This window comes from Gossypium hirsutum, chromosome A07 (assembly GCF_007990345.1).
Source record: "Gossypium hirsutum isolate 1008001.06 chromosome A07, Gossypium_hirsutum_v2.1, whole genome shotgun sequence".
NCBI lineage: Eukaryota > Viridiplantae > Streptophyta > Magnoliopsida > Malvales > Malvaceae > Gossypium > Gossypium hirsutum.
In genome coordinates, this window is record NC_053430.1 from 30,462,750 (window position 1) to 30,480,256 (window position 17,507).

The 17,507-nt window shown below is 32.2% G+C and overlaps 2 long non-coding RNA genes across 2 annotated transcripts; one reads left to right on the forward strand and one right to left on the reverse strand.

Moving 5' to 3' along the window:
- Nucleotides 1-836: 836 nt before the first annotated feature.
- Nucleotides 837-2,587, reverse strand: LOC121232268 (uncharacterized). Its single transcript, XR_005930627.1, has 3 exons — nt 2,354-2,587; nt 2,157-2,280; nt 837-1,216 (listed from the first exon to the last, which is right to left on the reverse strand). It is a non-coding gene; the product is annotated as an uncharacterized lncRNA (long non-coding RNA).
- A 1,433-nt stretch (nt 2,588-4,020) lies between these two features.
- LOC121232269 (uncharacterized) lies at nt 4,021-11,459 on the forward strand. Its single transcript, XR_005930628.1, has 3 exons — nt 4,021-4,117; nt 5,438-5,525; nt 11,256-11,459. It is a non-coding gene; the product is annotated as an uncharacterized lncRNA (long non-coding RNA).
- The last annotated feature ends 6,048 nt before the right edge of the window (nt 11,460-17,507 follow it).

Below are 17,507 nucleotides of genomic sequence, written 5' to 3' on the forward strand. Positions count from 1 at the left end.
AGGAAGAAGGGGGAAATAGAACTGGGGAAAAATGGAGAAAATGTTAAGTGTATCAGGTGTGGGTAAAAAATAAAACAGCTAAACGATGAAGTTTTGAACAAAATAATTTAACATTAGCGGCGTTTATAACCTAGCGCCGCTAGAAATGCACCTATTGCGTCGTTTAGGGTTTTAAGGGTTATAGTTTAGTGTTTAGGGTTTGTTAGGATTTAGGGGTTTACTATTTTAGGGGTTATAAAGTAGTGCTTATGATTTTTTGGGGGTTTAAGATTTTAAGAGTTATATGACTTTTAGTGGTGTTTTACCAAAAGCGCCGCTAATACTCTGTCTTTTAGCGACGCTTTTGGTAAAACGCCGCTAATGCTCTGTCTTTTAGCGCGTTTTACCAAAAGTGCCGCTACTGCTCTGTCTTTTACCGACGTTTTATCAAAAACGCCGCTAAAGCTCTATCTTTTAGCAGCGTTTCAAAAACGCCGCTATTGCTCTGTGTTTTACAATTTTTGCAGCGTTTTCTAATAAAACGCCGCCAAAGCCCTATTTTCCTGTAGTGAAAGAAACATAACACTCTTAAGAAAATGCATTTGGAACAAACTAAAACCTGATACTAAATGCCTCCTAAAAAGATACATTGATACTAAAAGCAAAGCCTAGTACCTTGGCATCATTAAACAGAAGCAACTTATTACATTAGGAATGCAACAATTAAAATGTTATTAAGCGTTAAAAGCACAATCCAGTGAATTGTAAGAGAATTTTTTTATATGAAACATTCTACAAAGCCGATAATATTAAAGGTGGTAGCAATTAACAAAAGATCACCACTTTACATTAAAAAACCTCATTCTTTGAGGTTGAAGATGTTAACTTATTAACAGTTGTATTACCATCAAAATTATTTGTATTTTTTACCCTTCCTTAAATGAAAGGAATGCTTTTCAGTTACTAAAATCATGGACTTTTAAAGAAGTCTAAAGCCACACTAGTACAAGCCTAAATCATTTTTTTCTGTATTTTCGTAACAAAATACATAAAAGATACTGTAGTCACTCTAAACCTCACCTCTACAGATTTATCCATGTCATCACTTGTACCGGTATCATTTTGTGAGAAACTTCCTTGATAACTGGGAGATCATTCTTGTGAACCTAAATCATCAAGTATATCTGACCTTCTGGTCAATAATATTTTACCAGGAATACTGTGACCCTTAAGCAACCTTAAAAGAGGCATAAAATAAAATTATTATTTATTGATGAAGCAATAAATATGGAGTAAAAAAGTGCATGAAGCAAAGATTTTATTAACATGTAATCCTAGCATTTGCTTTTACATTTAAGATAATAAAAACTAGCAAAAATTTCCAAATCCACATAGGCAAGGTAATAAAGGTTATATAACATGACAATGGAACTTTACTGCAGAGGAAAAAATTTCAATTTGACTTCTTAACAGTGAAAGAGAGATTTGCATAATTGATCTTCATCCAATTTACATTAAGAAAAACAACTCCGCAACCCATGTTAGCATTTCAGCTAATTTACGTTAAGAAATCCAAGCTCAACAATATTATTATTCATAAGCATGGGCAAACAAATTGTAACATTTTTGTTCCATAACCTTTATGAACTCCCCACGTTTAGTAACTGTCCTTTTTATTATCAGGAAAACTAAACTAAAAGACAATAAGTAACTCTTGTTGAACCCCTGTGATGCCTATGATTCCCCAACAACAATGCCATGATCAAATTACAACATAAACCAAAATACCAGACTTTTTAGGGAAAAATAGATAAATACTATGGTCTAAGCACAAAGATGAAAGGATCATCTTCTAAAAGAAAGAGAAACTAGGTTATGCCATTAAGTAGAACTTGTGAGATCTTACTTTAATTCCCAAAAGGCGCTTTTAAGCTAATTGCAAACCGCAACAAATTAAACCCAATAAACCTAATTAAATATTTTTACGAAATCAAAATTTCCCTCTAAAGAGGAAAAATTCTTCCATAGGATTTTAAAATCAAAACTAAAAATCGAAAGATTAAAAGGTATTTCTCTAAATCCAATGAAAAAGAACAATCCAAAATCAACATTAAAAAACTAGAAAGAAAATAGAGGAAGAAAAGTAATGGGAAATTGGAACCATTAGAAAGAGGTACCCTTGGACATTCTTGAAGGTTTGATTAAACCTGGAATCAAGGCTTTCTTTGTTATGCTGATCTTTTTCACCATGGCTGCTACTGTTGTTCTTTCAAACCCCTCTTCTTGCTCACTCCAAAAGTTCTACACAAGTATATTGGGAGAATGGTGAGGGTAAAGAGAAAGTTTAAATAAAACAGAGAAATTTCATACTCACACGACAATCTTTGAGATTTGTTGAAAAAAATCTCATATGGGAGTTGGGAGTTTGAAGAGGATGTGAGATGGGTAGCAAAGGAAACATAAATAATTTTGTATATTATTGGAAACGTTGAATAGCCATTCATTAGAGATGGCATTGAATTACTATTCTATGGTTTTGAGGAATTAGGCTGTAATGGCTATTCAATGGAATAGGTTTTACAGCCAACCAAACTCCTGAATAGTTTTATTGCATTGAATAAGGGAGGAATGGCTAAGCCATTCATGTGAACCAAACAAGGTTTAGGTGGTTTTCTCACTAAGACCCACAACCTTAAAAATTTTATTTTAAGATGTGTTAGACAAATCGATGATTAAGGAACAATTTCAAACTTTCTTAATAATAAGTTTTTGGTAAATATATCTCAACCATTATCATAACAAATTTTAAAAATTTAGTTTCTTGTATCCTATGATACTTCATATATCTTATGATATTTCATATTAATATGTTTAAATCGAACGTAAAAAGTCAAATTCTTACCAAGATGAATAGCACTTTGAATATTACAAAACAAGATATACTTATCTTGAGTAAAGTTGAGTTCCTATATAAATTTCTCCATCTAAAGCAACTTCTTTCATGCTTGTGGTTGGTAGTGGACAAAGCAACACATTTATGTAATCTAGATTGTCAAGCTATGGCTCTCATTGGAAAAGTGATGAGGTAACCCAAAGTAGATTTTCTCGAGTCAATGCCTTCGACACTGTTTTCAAAATCAGTCTGGACCAGTCGATCTGACCATGAATCAGTTAGGGTCTTGGTCTAGAATAAGGGGTTGGACCAGCTGACCGATAAGCCAATTAACCAATCAATCGAACTAGTTAAACTAACAAGTCAGACCAATTAAACTTGTTTTTCTCTATTTTTAATATTATTTTTTAATAATTTATTCAATTGAAATGGACAAACCGATTAAACTAATTTGACCGAAAACTGATAGTCTAACTAGTTTGACCATCGATAAAGTTTTGAAAACCTTAATCTTCAACCATATATGAATATGTATAACCAATTAGAACAAGTTTCTCATTGCCAAAACAAAGTTTCAAGTTGGAGGTGTCACAAAAATATATCTATAGCAACCCTTTTTTTGTGGTGTCGGAAATAGTAGTTTCGGGACCATAATTTTGACTAGTGAGTTCATAATATTATTATTAAATATTTATGAGTTAAATATGGTGTTATTGTGAATTTTGATTTGATAGACTTTATTAATTGGCCAATTAGTCAAAGTACAAGTGGTTTGTACCAGAAGTTAGTGGTTTTGGAAAATATAGTATTAGGACTTCGTTTTCATAAATTGAGTTTGTAAATATTTTTATTAGATATTTATGGAGTTATTGTATAATTGGATTGAAGTTTGGCCCGAAAATTTTGATGATTTGATAGTTAATTAAGAAAAAAAGGACTAACTCATAAAAAACTACTAAAGTTAATTAGTATTGGTTGTTATTAGTTAAAAAATGGCTAAAATGGTTAAATAGGAAGTTTTTAAGTGGAAATTATCGACTTTTAGAGTTTGATGGATGGTAGGTGAATGGTTGGTTTGTAAATTATACTAAGTATAATGTTAATTTAGTTTTATAATAAAAGTAATAAAAGTTAAAAGAAACTTAAAACCAACATCATCTTTATGTTCTTCACCTTCACCAAATTTTCAAACAAAAAAGAGGGGAAGCCATTGTTGTTCCATTGAAGCTTCCTGTTCTCTTGCATGTAAGTCTCTTGACTATCTGTTTTTCGTAAAATTTTATATTTTTGAGATTGTTGCAACTAGGTCCAGTTAATTTGTACCTTCGTCTTCAAAACTGTTAAAGATTTTAAAAGTTTTCATTGATGAAATTGGAAGCTTATGATGTTTAATAGCTTGATTATAAGCTTATATGTTTTCAATGACTAATTTGTAAAAATGTTTTGTTAGTTTTGAATGTAGGGACTGAAATGTAATAATGTAAAGTTTGATATCAAATTTATGTATTTAGATGGCTATATAGGGATGGAATAGAAATTGGATTGTAAAATAAAGCTTGAATTTGAAAGATATTTCGATTTTAGAGAATAAATTGAATAAAATGCAAAACTTGAGGGATTATTCGATAGATGAAATTAAACTATCATATAACTTTAATATGTTGTTAAACGAGAGCTGTAATTGATAATTAAATTAAATTATCATTTAGATCAAGATTTTCAACAATCGACAGATATACACGGAAAAAGAAAAAAATGTTGAATAGTCTTTGACGCCTTATCTGTTGTTTTTTTTGTCAGGTAAGTTTATATGAAACTTACTTTTTAAATTCATAATATAGTTTTAATATTCTAATTTTCTTTTTAGATCGAATTTTTAGGTATATATATATTGTCTCCGTACTAAATGGATTAATTCAATAAGATTTGAAATGTAGGATAAATTTGGGAAGATGCGTAACATCGAAAGGATGTAATTTTTTATACGAATGGATTAATTTGTAAGAAATGTTGATATATGAATTGATAGCTGGTTATGATTAATCGATTCATATTGGTGTGAATTTGACTAATTGTTGAGATAGAGGACTTAAATGAAAGATATTTATATGTGTATAGGATAATTAAACTCTGTGTAGAGTATTGGATGATATTGAGATGAATTTTACACATGCTTTAGTTACTGGAAGTGTTGTGATAACATGAATGTATTGAATCTTGAATAGGTGCTCTTGATAGTACTTTCATACTCCTGATAGCACTATGGTGTTCCTAACAGTACTTTCATACTCTTGATAGCACTACTGTGCTTCTAAGAGTATTTTCCTACTTCTGATAACACTACGGTGCTCCTAACAGTACTTTCCTACTCTTATTAGCACTACGGTGCTCCTGGTAGTACTTTCGTACTCTTGTTAGCACTACAATGCTCCTGATAGCATATGCATGCTTCTATTTGCACTACGTTGTCTTTGATTGCATTACAGTTCCCTGATTGCACTTTTATGCCTTTGATTGCACTTTGGTGTCCCTGAATGCACTTTTTTTCCCTTGATTTCTTTTTAGTGCCTCCGTAAGCATTTCGATGCCGTTTTTGCATTTGTGGTGTCTTTGTTCAGCATTGCAGCGTTCCTTGGTGAGGTGTAATACCCAGGTATCCGAATCGAATTACTAATGTTCATCGGGCTATTGGATTACTAGAAAATGGGAAAGATTTTTTAAATTATTATGAGAATACATTCAAATGATATATGATGATTAAATGATATGAATGGTATTGGATTGATATAACATATGTGGTCGGTAATGTCTTGAATGATATATACATATACTAGTTCATATAATGTTGTATATATTCGATGATATGTGGGATTTACCTTATTACCGTGGAATGCTATATCAGGTTAATGATAACACGTGTTCTGAATGAATGCGTACATTGCGTGAATGGAATCATATTAATAGTATTTTTTTGAAGACTCTGTTGTACAATACTAGATCGACATAACAAGTAAATGTCGGATTGATACATGACTGGAATGATTGATTGTAACGGCCCAAATTTCAGTGGTGTCGAATAGTGATTTAAGATCACTAAATTCGACCTGTGAGTTTAGATATTAGTAAGTAAAAGTTAAGTGTGATTTTAGAAAAAAATTTGAATTAGTGTAATTGTGAATTTAAGGAAATTTTTAAATAAAATGAGATAAAAACGAGGTATCAAGACCTCTAGTTCATAAATCGAGCCAAAAATATTTTTAAAAATATTTATGGAATGTTACTAAGTTACTATTAAAGTTTGGTTAAAAGATTTTAACATTTCAGTAATTAATTGAAGAAAAATGACTAAATTGAATAAAGTGCAAAATTATAAAATATGATTAAATAGCTTAAGAAATCATTATGGAAGGAGTTAAAAGGTAAATAGACCCAAATTAGGTGGGTTAGACGGCAAGAGAGTGCAGGAAATGTAAAAAAATCCAGTGTGAACAAAGGGCAAAAGTGGAAATAGGGTAAAATTTAAGTGTAAAATATGATGTAGTTGGTAATTCTAGAGAATTCATCATTTTTCTTCATCTTTATCTTCATCAATAATTCTAGAGAATTCATCATTTTTCTTCATCTTCATCAACTAAAAACACCATTAGAGAGCTTTTAAGAAGCTGGTTTTATATGTTAGAACATGTAAGTTCAATTCTTGATTATTTCTTGTAATTTTTGTGTTTTTGAGACTCTTACAAATAGGTCATACTATTTAATTTATCAGTTTTTGCTTTTATGAATGATTTGGAAAGTTTCCATGAGTAAGTGATGAAAGTTTATGATGATTTAGCATGGAATTGGGGTTTTAATTTTATTATAAGATGATTTTACAAAGATAATTAAATAGAAATTGATCTTTAGGACCTAATTCCGAAAGTTGTTAAAATTAGCGTTTTTTTGTTGAAACTTTGAATGTTAAAGGCTGTGAAGTAGTTTATAATGTTTAGATAAAGTGTTATTTGAGAGGAATTAGTCCAATTGATGAATAAATTGAATAGGGACTAAATTATAAAAGCTAAAAAGTTTAGGGTAAAAGTGTAATTTCAAAAATTAAAGGGCATAAATTGTAAAGTAGAGTAGAATTGAAATAAATGCTAATAAGGGAATGATTTTATAATTATAGATCAAGAAAACGAAGTGAATCGTGGAAATGAGTGTAACACCCCTTACCTGTGTCCGAGGCCGAGACAGGATATGAGGCATTACCAGACTTAAACATACATAATCACGTAAAATCAACCATAAAATTTTGTCCAAATCAAAAACATTCATACATATGTATAGCGTCCTTTAAACGGGCTTACGTGGCCCTATACACGCATCAAATATGATTCGAGACTAAACCAGAAACTTTAAAAACTTCTAGGAAAACTTAGAAAATTTCATCATGAAACAGGGTCACACGTCCGTGCGGGTAGGCCGTGTGGTCACACACGCCCGTGTGGCTTGGGACATGCCCGTGTAACTCTCTGTTTATGACGTCATCTCCAAATTAGGGGCACACGGCCAAAGCACACGCCTATGTCTTAAGGCTCACGGCCGAGACACACGATCGTGTCTTAGCCCGTGTGACCAATTCAAAGTTAAAGTACAAGATGCAGGGGACACACGGCCAGACTACACGCCCATAAGGGCAGACTGTGTGTCACACACGGCTTAGACACACGCCCGTGTGTCTACCCGTGTGGACAAACACAAGGCTATTTTCCAAGCCATTTGCCACCCATAGTTGTACACATACACTTATACATCTCTATAGCAATTAACATACTTAATTGAGCAATTATACATCCAAAATCAATGCTCAAGCATGGCATCCTCACAACTACACATGCATGCACATGACATTTCTCTTATTTGAGTCCAAACTTACAAAAACACATATAATATATATAATTGGTTTACCTCCAATTTATCCATTTATATCATGATTATCAACATGCCAAAAAATCTAATTTAAATCTTCAAGCAATCATGCCTTATAAAAAAATCCACGTCTTCAAAGCATTGGGACATACATGTATACAAAATTTGATTTACGACCATTTAAGCCATATAACCAAATTTGCATGGCTACCCACAACATCAATCTATTAGCTATTACAAGCCAATACATTTGGCTAACTTATAAAGACATATTCACAAAGTGACTTAGTCCCTATGGCATAGTCCCTATACATGCCATAAAATTAAGAGGGTTTCATTTGTTTTTACCCAACGTGATAACTTGATAGTGTAATGACATCTCCGACAATCTCCAACCCGAGCTAGCAAAATTGACCTATAAGAGATGGGAAATAGAGGGGAGTAAGCTATAAAGCTTAGTAAGTTCATAAGAAAATAATAAGAAATTTTATTAATATGCTTTTACCAAATTCTTACAACATGCTTTGAAGGTATCACAATTATAATTGCATATTATTCCACTATTTGTTCAAATTCCAGTCAAGCTGTCTACTCGAGTCATAGACACTAAATTATTTATATCTGGAGCTAGGGAGCTCTAATTTAATATCCGTTAATTTTATCTGAAACTAGACTCACATATCTTCCTACCATAAAATTTTCAGAATTTTTGGTTTAGCCAATTAGTACAGTTTATTCTTCAAAGATACCCATTTTTCACTGCTTGACAGTTTTGACCCCTCTTCGCTAAAAATTAATTATCTTCTCTTACTGGATTCGAATGATGTTACCGTTTCTTATAAATTATAACCCATAATTATTTTTGTACAATTTTTTATGATTTTCCCAAATTAGAATAGGGGATACTGAAAACATTCTGACTCTGTCTCACGAAAATTCAAATATCTCATAATCTGATATTCTTTTTCTTATACCATTTCTTCCTTGTGAAACTAGGCTCAATAAGCTTAATTTCCAATTTTATTCAACCTCTAACTCACTTTATATTATTTTTGGTTCGTTTTCAAAGTCAGACTGCTATTGCTGTTCAAAACTATTTTAGTATAAAATAATGATAACTAAGTCAATAAGACTTTTACCCATTATTCCAACCATCATGGTATAAATACATATCTTACTCATTTGTATCCTTACCAATAATGCATCATAAACTGAATTCACTTCACATGAGATATATGTACATACATGTACCACTAGTAATACGGTCATATACCTTTTCGTTTTGAACGTACCCGTTGGATCATTCAGAATACCAAGGGTTACTTGGAAATCTCATACATATAGCAACGTTTCAATGCCATATCCCCGATATGGTCTTACATGAAATATCTTATCGATGCCATGTCCCTGACATGGTCTTATACGAAATCACATACCGAGGCCATATCCCAGATATGGTCTTATACGGAATCTTAATAACCTTATTGTTTGACATTTGTGCCCTATTCATCTATAAAATTCATTCGGGATTTCTCATTCATCGAAACCTTGTCAAAATCATCATTGATAAATTTCATAGAAAAAAATATAAAATTCATGCAATATCAAAATATAAAATACATAACATAAGGTAGTATCATTTACACATGAACTTACCTCGACACCAAGGTTATCAAAAAGGGACCTAACAATTGACTCCTCGTTTTTCCCCCGTTCTAGGTCTGAACCTCAATTTCCTTGATCTATAATGTCACATTTAGTCTAATTATTAGTCACATTATTCAATGTGTTCCAAATATCATATTTTGGCAAAATTTGTTTTTTGCCCCTAAACTTGGTCATAATTACACTTTTGCCCCTAGGCTCGTAAAATGAAATGCACTCAATTTATTTGTTACCCAAGCCTAGAAAAACCATTTTCATAACTATAGCATCTCAAAATTTCATTAAAACACACTCTTACTACACATTTTATAACTTTCTCAAAACGGTCATTATGGACGTTTTCATCCAAAATTACTTAACAAAAGATGTTTATCTAACACCCAACATTCATTTTCTACCATTAGACATCAAAGCACATGCATTTCATTCATGGGTAAATTTTTAGGCATGAGCCTTAGCTTAAAATAATGGTAGAAATTGGCAAATCGAGTTACGAGGACTTCAAAAATGTAAAGAACTTTGAAAACGGGGCTAGGGATCACTTACTATTGAGCTTGGAAGCTTGAACAAAACCCTAGCCATGGCTTTCATGGGGGTTTCAGTTGGAGCAAGAAGATGGAGGCCAATTTTGGCTATTTTGGGCTTTTAATTCATTTATTTACTAGATTACCTAAAGTCCCCTAACTTAAAAATTGTTCATTTCACCTATCTCATGCCCATTTTTGTCCAACAAATGTCCAATGGTCCAATTACTATATAAAGACCTCTAATATAAAGTCCATGGCAATTTAACACCTTTAACATCTAGAACTCACATTTTGCACTTTTTACGATTTAGTTCTTTTGACCAAATTAAGTGCCCAAACGTCAAAATTTTTAAACGAAAATTTCACGAATTCATTTCATAAAATTGTAAACCATAAAAATACAATAAAAATAAATTTTCTTATGTCATATTTGTGGTCCCAAAACTACTATTCTGACTAAGCCCAAAATCGGGATGTTACAAGGAGAAATTACAAGAATAGTCTTTGAAATTTTTACGACTTTTGCAAATCAGCCTAGGTAAGTTCATATGGAAAAAATTCAATGTTTTATTATAAAAATTTCATGATTACTATGGTATATTATTGTAAATGAATATTATCAAATTGTAATAATTATGTAATAATATTTGAATAAAAGTACAAATTAGTTGGAACAATGGTTTTGAGTGCTTTCGTTTTGTAACCATGATGAATTGATGGAAAAGAAGTGATATGTGCACCCGTATAAAACCATAAGTGGGCTATGGCATCGGTGCAATGTGATATGTGCTCCCGTATAAGACCATAGCAGGGTTATGGCATCGGTGTGATGTGATAATGTGCTTTCGTATAATACCATGTCTTGGACATGGTATCGGTATAATATGAGCCTCCGTATAAGACCATATCTGGGATATGGCATCGGTATGATATGTGATCCGTGTAAGACCATGGCTAGACTATGGCTTTTGTGTATGATGTGTGGCTATGTGCAAGTCCATGGTTTTACCATGGCAATGTGATAATAAAGCACTCAATTCCATTATTGTTCCCTAATTTGACTATGAAGGTAAATGAGAAATGGGCCCAAGAGATATAAAATTGGTGAATAGTGACATTGAAATCAATCAAATTAGTTTATTAATGATTTTGTGATTTACATGAAGGTTTAGTGAAATTAAATGTTATATATTTGTGTGCAATATTCGGTAAGGTTTATTTTCTATGCTTATGAGCTTACTAAGCTTCTATAAGTTTACTTGTGTATGTTATTTGTTTTGTAGATTGACTTATATACATATGGAGGATCGGATCTACATCGAGGATCACACTATCCAGATTTATTCTAGTAGATTTTGTTAAACAACTTTTTGATTTATATGGCATGTATAGGGGTTGATTTGATAATGTCATAGGATGAACGATTAAGTGTGTAATGTAATTTTAATGTGTTAGTTATAATAGATAATGAAATATACATGTTTGGGTTTAAATTGGTTGAACTTTATTGGTATATAAAAGTGTTTTTGTGCAGGACAAAAGTAAAAAGGGTGAGAAAAGGGGTCTAAAAGGGCCTATTTTCGTCCACATGGGCTAGACACATAGGCGTGTGTCTAGGTCGTGTGTGACACACGGCCTACCATATGGGCATGTGATAAGGCCATGTGTCCCTTGTAACTTAAAAATGAGAAATAGAATGTCCAGGTTTAGGTACACAGGCTAGCAAACAAGCATGTGGCTTGGCTGTGTGACACATATGGACTTTAACATGGTCATATGATACGGCTATATGAAGCTTGCACTTAAAATGTGAATTTTAATTATCACACGGCCTAGCAACACGGGCTTGTGTTTAGGCCGTGTGACTCAAGCTTCTTCTTAGATGCAAGTCAGAGAGCTCCACGGGCTTAGGACATGGGCGTGTGTGACCACACGGCCTACCCACATGGGCGTGTCCCTATCCATGATAAAATTTTCTTAAGTTTTCTAAAAGCTCTGAAATTTCTTAGTTTGGTCTTGATCTATCTCCAACGTATGCTTTGTACCTCGTAGGCCCGTATAAGGGACTTTAAGCATGTATTTGAACAATAGTTAATTTGGAATGAAGTTTTATAATATGGTTTTAGGGTGTGTTTAATTGTGTTTAAGTCTGGCAATACCTCGTACCCTATTCTGGCGTAGAATACAAGTAAGGGGTGTTACATTGATGAACTCACCTTGATAATGTGAAACATTGTAACAAGTAGTTGAGTTTAATTAATTATTTCAATATGTTTAATTATGAATTTTGGTAAGTTTACTATTTTAAATCCTATGAACTTATTAAGAATTTGAAATGCTTACTTTGTTCGTTTTCTGTCCTGAAGTTGACGTTTGCGGAATTTAGTGGATCAGATCACTTAATAGCTGATGGTCACTAAACTAACTATAAATACAACTAAGGCAAACACACCTATCAAACAATAGTATAGCTATGGTGAGTAGAGAATATTGTATCCACGAGGACTAAAAGTACTAGTAATTACCATCTTTTTGTTATTTAGCCAACAAATTGGAGTGACTGTATCTTAATCTAAAACTACTAAACTAATTTAACTAAGAATGCAACAGAGAGTGAAATAGGAAAATAATCGAAGATAACCAATGAGATAAATAATACCTAGGAAATAATCCACCTAGACTTTGCCTATTATTATGAATCTGAATTAAACAATTTATTCATTTGTTACTTGCTCCGTAGAAATTCCTAAATTATGTTAATATCTCTTTCGAGTGTAAGAACAATTGGTTCTAGGTTGATTAATTGAAATATCTTTCTAATTAAAACCCCTATCATCGTATTAACTCGATTTATGGATTCCCCTATTAGATTTGACTCTAATATGGTAGATTTATGTCGCCTTATTTCTAGGATTGCATGCAGGGCCTTTTACTCCATTGAATTAAGCATATTAAACATGAATTAATATCCCAGAAATATTAAAACAGGAAATAAGCATACATAATTGAGAATAAGAATCAAATATTTATTGCGTAAAATAAAAATTAAATAATAGGATTCATTATAGGTTTCATCTCCCCTAGGTATTTAGAGGATCAGTTCATAATCCTTAATGAAAACATCTCAAAGTCAGAAAAACAACAAGACATAAAAAACTTGATAAAAATTCAAAAAAATTAAAAGGAGATCTTCAATCTTGATGGAGATCCGCTTCCGAGTTGGCTTCGATGGTGTTCTTCGAGTGTTTTCTATGATCTTCTCTAATGGCTACCTTCTCTATTCTTCTAATTAGTATTTATAGTCTTTAGAATGCTTAGAAAGCCTAAAAATTAGGTTTTTCCGTGTATTTGGGAAGTAGAGTGCGAAATCAACACGGGCTGGCACATGGGCATGTGGCCAGCCCATGTAGAAATGCCCAGCTCATGTGGATCCTGAAAACATTTTTTTTATCCAATTTTGGCTCTTTTTTCTCTCATTTCGCTCCCAAATTCTTTCTTAAGTATAAAAACATGAATTTAAAGGATTAGGAGCATCAAATTCACTGATTTTCATAGTTAATAATCCAAAAACGCATTAAGAATCGGATTAAAATATGTTACTTTTATAGCTTATCAATAGCTCACACTATCCAACTTCTGTCTCGAAAGATTTTTAATTGTTTCTAGACCTAATTAAGTGGCATGTATATAAAGTTGGGATTGTACTTTTGTTGTGTTGAATGGTTATAAGTTTGGTATATTGATGATGATGATCGATGTTATGACAAGATGTATACAAATATGCAAATTAGTAACATGGTGAATGTGTTTTCTGTAAATGAATGACCTATGTTGGTAATTTGATATGAAGGGCCTAGCCAAACGGTCGTGTAACTTTTGATGAAATTTTACAATTTGATCCACGTGATCTCAGTGAGATACACGGCCCGAGCACACAGTCGTGTGTCCCCTATTTTGCATGAGTGCCCTTATCGTTTGAAAATGTTTCCATTTGATCCTTATTGTGTTCGAGTCAACTTAAGAGCTTTCGTAAGCTCGATTAAGACTCAAATTTAATTGTATATCATAATATTTGAATGTTTATGACATGTATTTTAAGGATTTATTTATGATATAATTGATCTATAATTTTGGAAATGTTACAAATTAGTTCTAGTTAAATTGTAGGTTGGTATTAGAGATGCATAAGATAATATAAGGCCCGACCAAAATTATATTTGGTGATTATGCATTGAATTGATTATGATTGTATAATTCATGTTTAAGTTGAATGTTAATTATATATTCATGAGGAAAATCCATGTTTATCTGAAATAATCGATGTGAATTGAATGTGTTCTGTTCCGGCTTTAATTGTAGCACTCTATAGCTCAGATCTGGCAACCGGACTGAGTAAGAGGTGTTACAATATCATAATCCACTTCACTGCATTTCAATGTTCTTTACTTAAATTAGAAGCAAACCAATCAATTTTACCAATAGAATAGGCTAAGTTGAAACTCGTGCATACCATTACATACATAAAACTACCCACAATTGAAGAATAATGAACTTTCTTCTATCTTATTTAACACTCAATTTGAACTACATAACAATGGGCATGCTCCCCATTTTGGCTTTATCAAATTAAACATTTGAAGTACCTTTACAATATACCTCATTTATGATAAATAATAACTTCTTGGCCTATCAATGTACCTTTTCGATGTCCATATTATACATGGCTTGTTAGATTGACAATTTTGACTTGTATACTTGTATTAAATAGTTTTGTATTTCAAAATAGATGGTAAATATAAGGATTAACTATAAAAGTGGAACTAGATAAATTTCACAAAGTCCTTGATAAGAAGGAGACTATTTTTAAAGAGTTTGAATTTTACAACAACTCTTTTATCTGTGGGAAAGAGTTTTGCGGCCAACCAATGAGAGAATGTTGGTAAGTAGTGTTATCCAAGTTTAAATGTCACTTGTTTTGCATATATAAAGAATGCCGACTTACATTCTTTGGCTTCAATTGTGAGGACTTTATTCTACCTATTTTGGGACATTTTTACTGAGTAGTTTATCTTTGATATCCTAGGTTCTTTTGGAGAGTTTCATTCACTTGCATGTGAAGATATTTTGCGAGAGTGAGTGTAAACAATTTTGCATTGGTGAGCTACATTTACCATGTATTATTGGGTAGTTAAGGCTTAAAACATTGGGAGTATTGTGAAAATTGTTTAAAAAACTCGAAATAAGTCTCCGCAAAGATAAAATTTTTATCCACACTGCATAAACTATTAGAATTAGGTGACTTAAATCCTTATTTAAATAAAATATAGTAGTAAAATAAAATAAAACTAAATTCCATATAGAACTATATTTCTTTTATTTTATTTTAGAATAAAGTTTTTTAAACCTTATTAAACTCCATTTATTTTATATTGATTAGAATAAGATGTTTCAATATTACTACACTCCTATTAGAATATGGCTTTACAAGCCTACAAATTGACATAGTCTATTCTTCTTGTAATTATTCGAATTCAACATAGTGAATTTTCTTCTCCTCTGCCAGTGGTTTTTTTCCCAAAAGAGTTTTCATGAAAAATCTATGTGTTCTTTATTTTATTTTAGTTTATTTTTATTTATTTTAACAAATTGGTATCCGAGCTTCCCGGTTGTTCATCTTGGTTAAAGTAATGACGTCTTTGAAGTATGAAATTTTGTTGTTGGGTCGTAACATCAGATTTGCGTTGTGGTAGATTAAGATGCAAGCAGTTCTTGTGCAGATGGATCTGGAGGATGCCCTGCTAGGGATAGATAAGATGCCTTCGATATTAACAAATGAAGAGAAGAAGCATAAGGATCAGAAGGCGTTAACACAATTACATCTACATTTGTCCAACGAAATTTTACAAGATGTGATGAAAGAGAAGACCACCGTTGCATTATGGAAGAGGCTAGAACAAATATGTATGTGGAAAACTCTAACAAGCAAGTTACCTGTGAAGCAGCGTTTTTATGCTCATCGTTTGGAGGAAGGTGTGTCTGTACACGAACATTTAACAGTTTTTAAAGAAATTCTCTCAAACTTAGAGGCCATAGAGGTTTAATATGATAAGGAAGATCCAGGGTTGATTCTAACTTTGTTCGTTGTCCCCGTCTTATTCAATCTTTAGAGACACGACTTTATATAGCCGCAAGTCTCTCATAGTTGATGAGGTTTATGATTATTTGATCACGTATGATAAGATGAAACATCTTGTGATTAAATTTGACTCTCAGGGAGAGGGTCTCATTGTTCGTGGGAGACAAGATCGAAATACTGATGATGATCATGGAAGGATACAGGAATGAAATCCTTGCGGTAAATCTAAGGGTAGATTGAAGTCTTCAAATAGAGGTGAAACTTGTAACTTCTATAAGAATAAAGGGCAGATTAAATCTGAGTGCTATAAGCTACAGAACAAGATTAAAAGGGAGGCTGTGAATCAAAAAGGAAAACAACCAGAAAATTTTGGTGAAGCTAATGTTGTTGAAGATTACAGTGATAATGAACTTCTACTTGCTTCTATCAACAATTCTAAAGTGAGCGAGGAGTGGATACTTGATTCAGGCTGCACCTTCCACATGAGTCCCAATCGGGATTGGTTTACAACTTACGAAACAGTGTCTGAAGGTGTTGTTCTGATGAGAAATAACACTTCATGTAAAATCAGTGTTGGAACAATTAAAGTTAAGATGTTTGATGGAGTTATCAAAACACTTAGTGACGTATGAAGATGTTCCAGAATTGAAGAGAAATTGAATTTCGTTGAGTACTCTTGATTCAAAAAGGTACAGATATACAACTGAAAGTGGGGTTTTAAAGATTTCCAAAGGTTCTCTTATTGTGATGAAAGGGTAGAGAAAGACTGTCAAGTTATATGTTTTGCAGAGTTCTACTGTTATTGGTGATGCAGCTATCGCTTCCTCTTCCTTGTCAGATGATGATATTACTAAACTTTGGCATATGCGCCTAGGGCATATAAGTGAGAATAGCATGGTAGAATCGAGCAAAAAAGGACTTTTTGATGGGCAATGAATTTGCAAATTGAAGTTCTGTGAGCACTGTATTTTTGGGAAGCAAAAGAGAGTTCGATGATAATAATTAAAATAAAAATACAATATAAACAAATAAGTGATCATTATATTAAACAATTATAAACAATAAAACTAATTAATAATTTAAGTTATAAATTAAAACAATTTTTTTAAAAAATAAGTATGAATATAAAATATTTTTTAAATTTAATAACAAATGATCAAGTTGGTTTGAATATAAACATTAATTCACCAAAGGAATCCAAAACACGAAGGGAATGTTGGAATATATTCATTCTGATCTGTGGGGGCCATCCAGAGTGCCTTCGAGAGGTGGAGCTAATTATATGCTAACTTTTATTGATGATTTTTTTAGAAAAGTTTGGACTTTCTTCCTAAAGCAGAAAAGTGTTGTGTTTTTCGCATTTAAGTCTTGGAAAATAATGATTGAAAAACAGACGGGA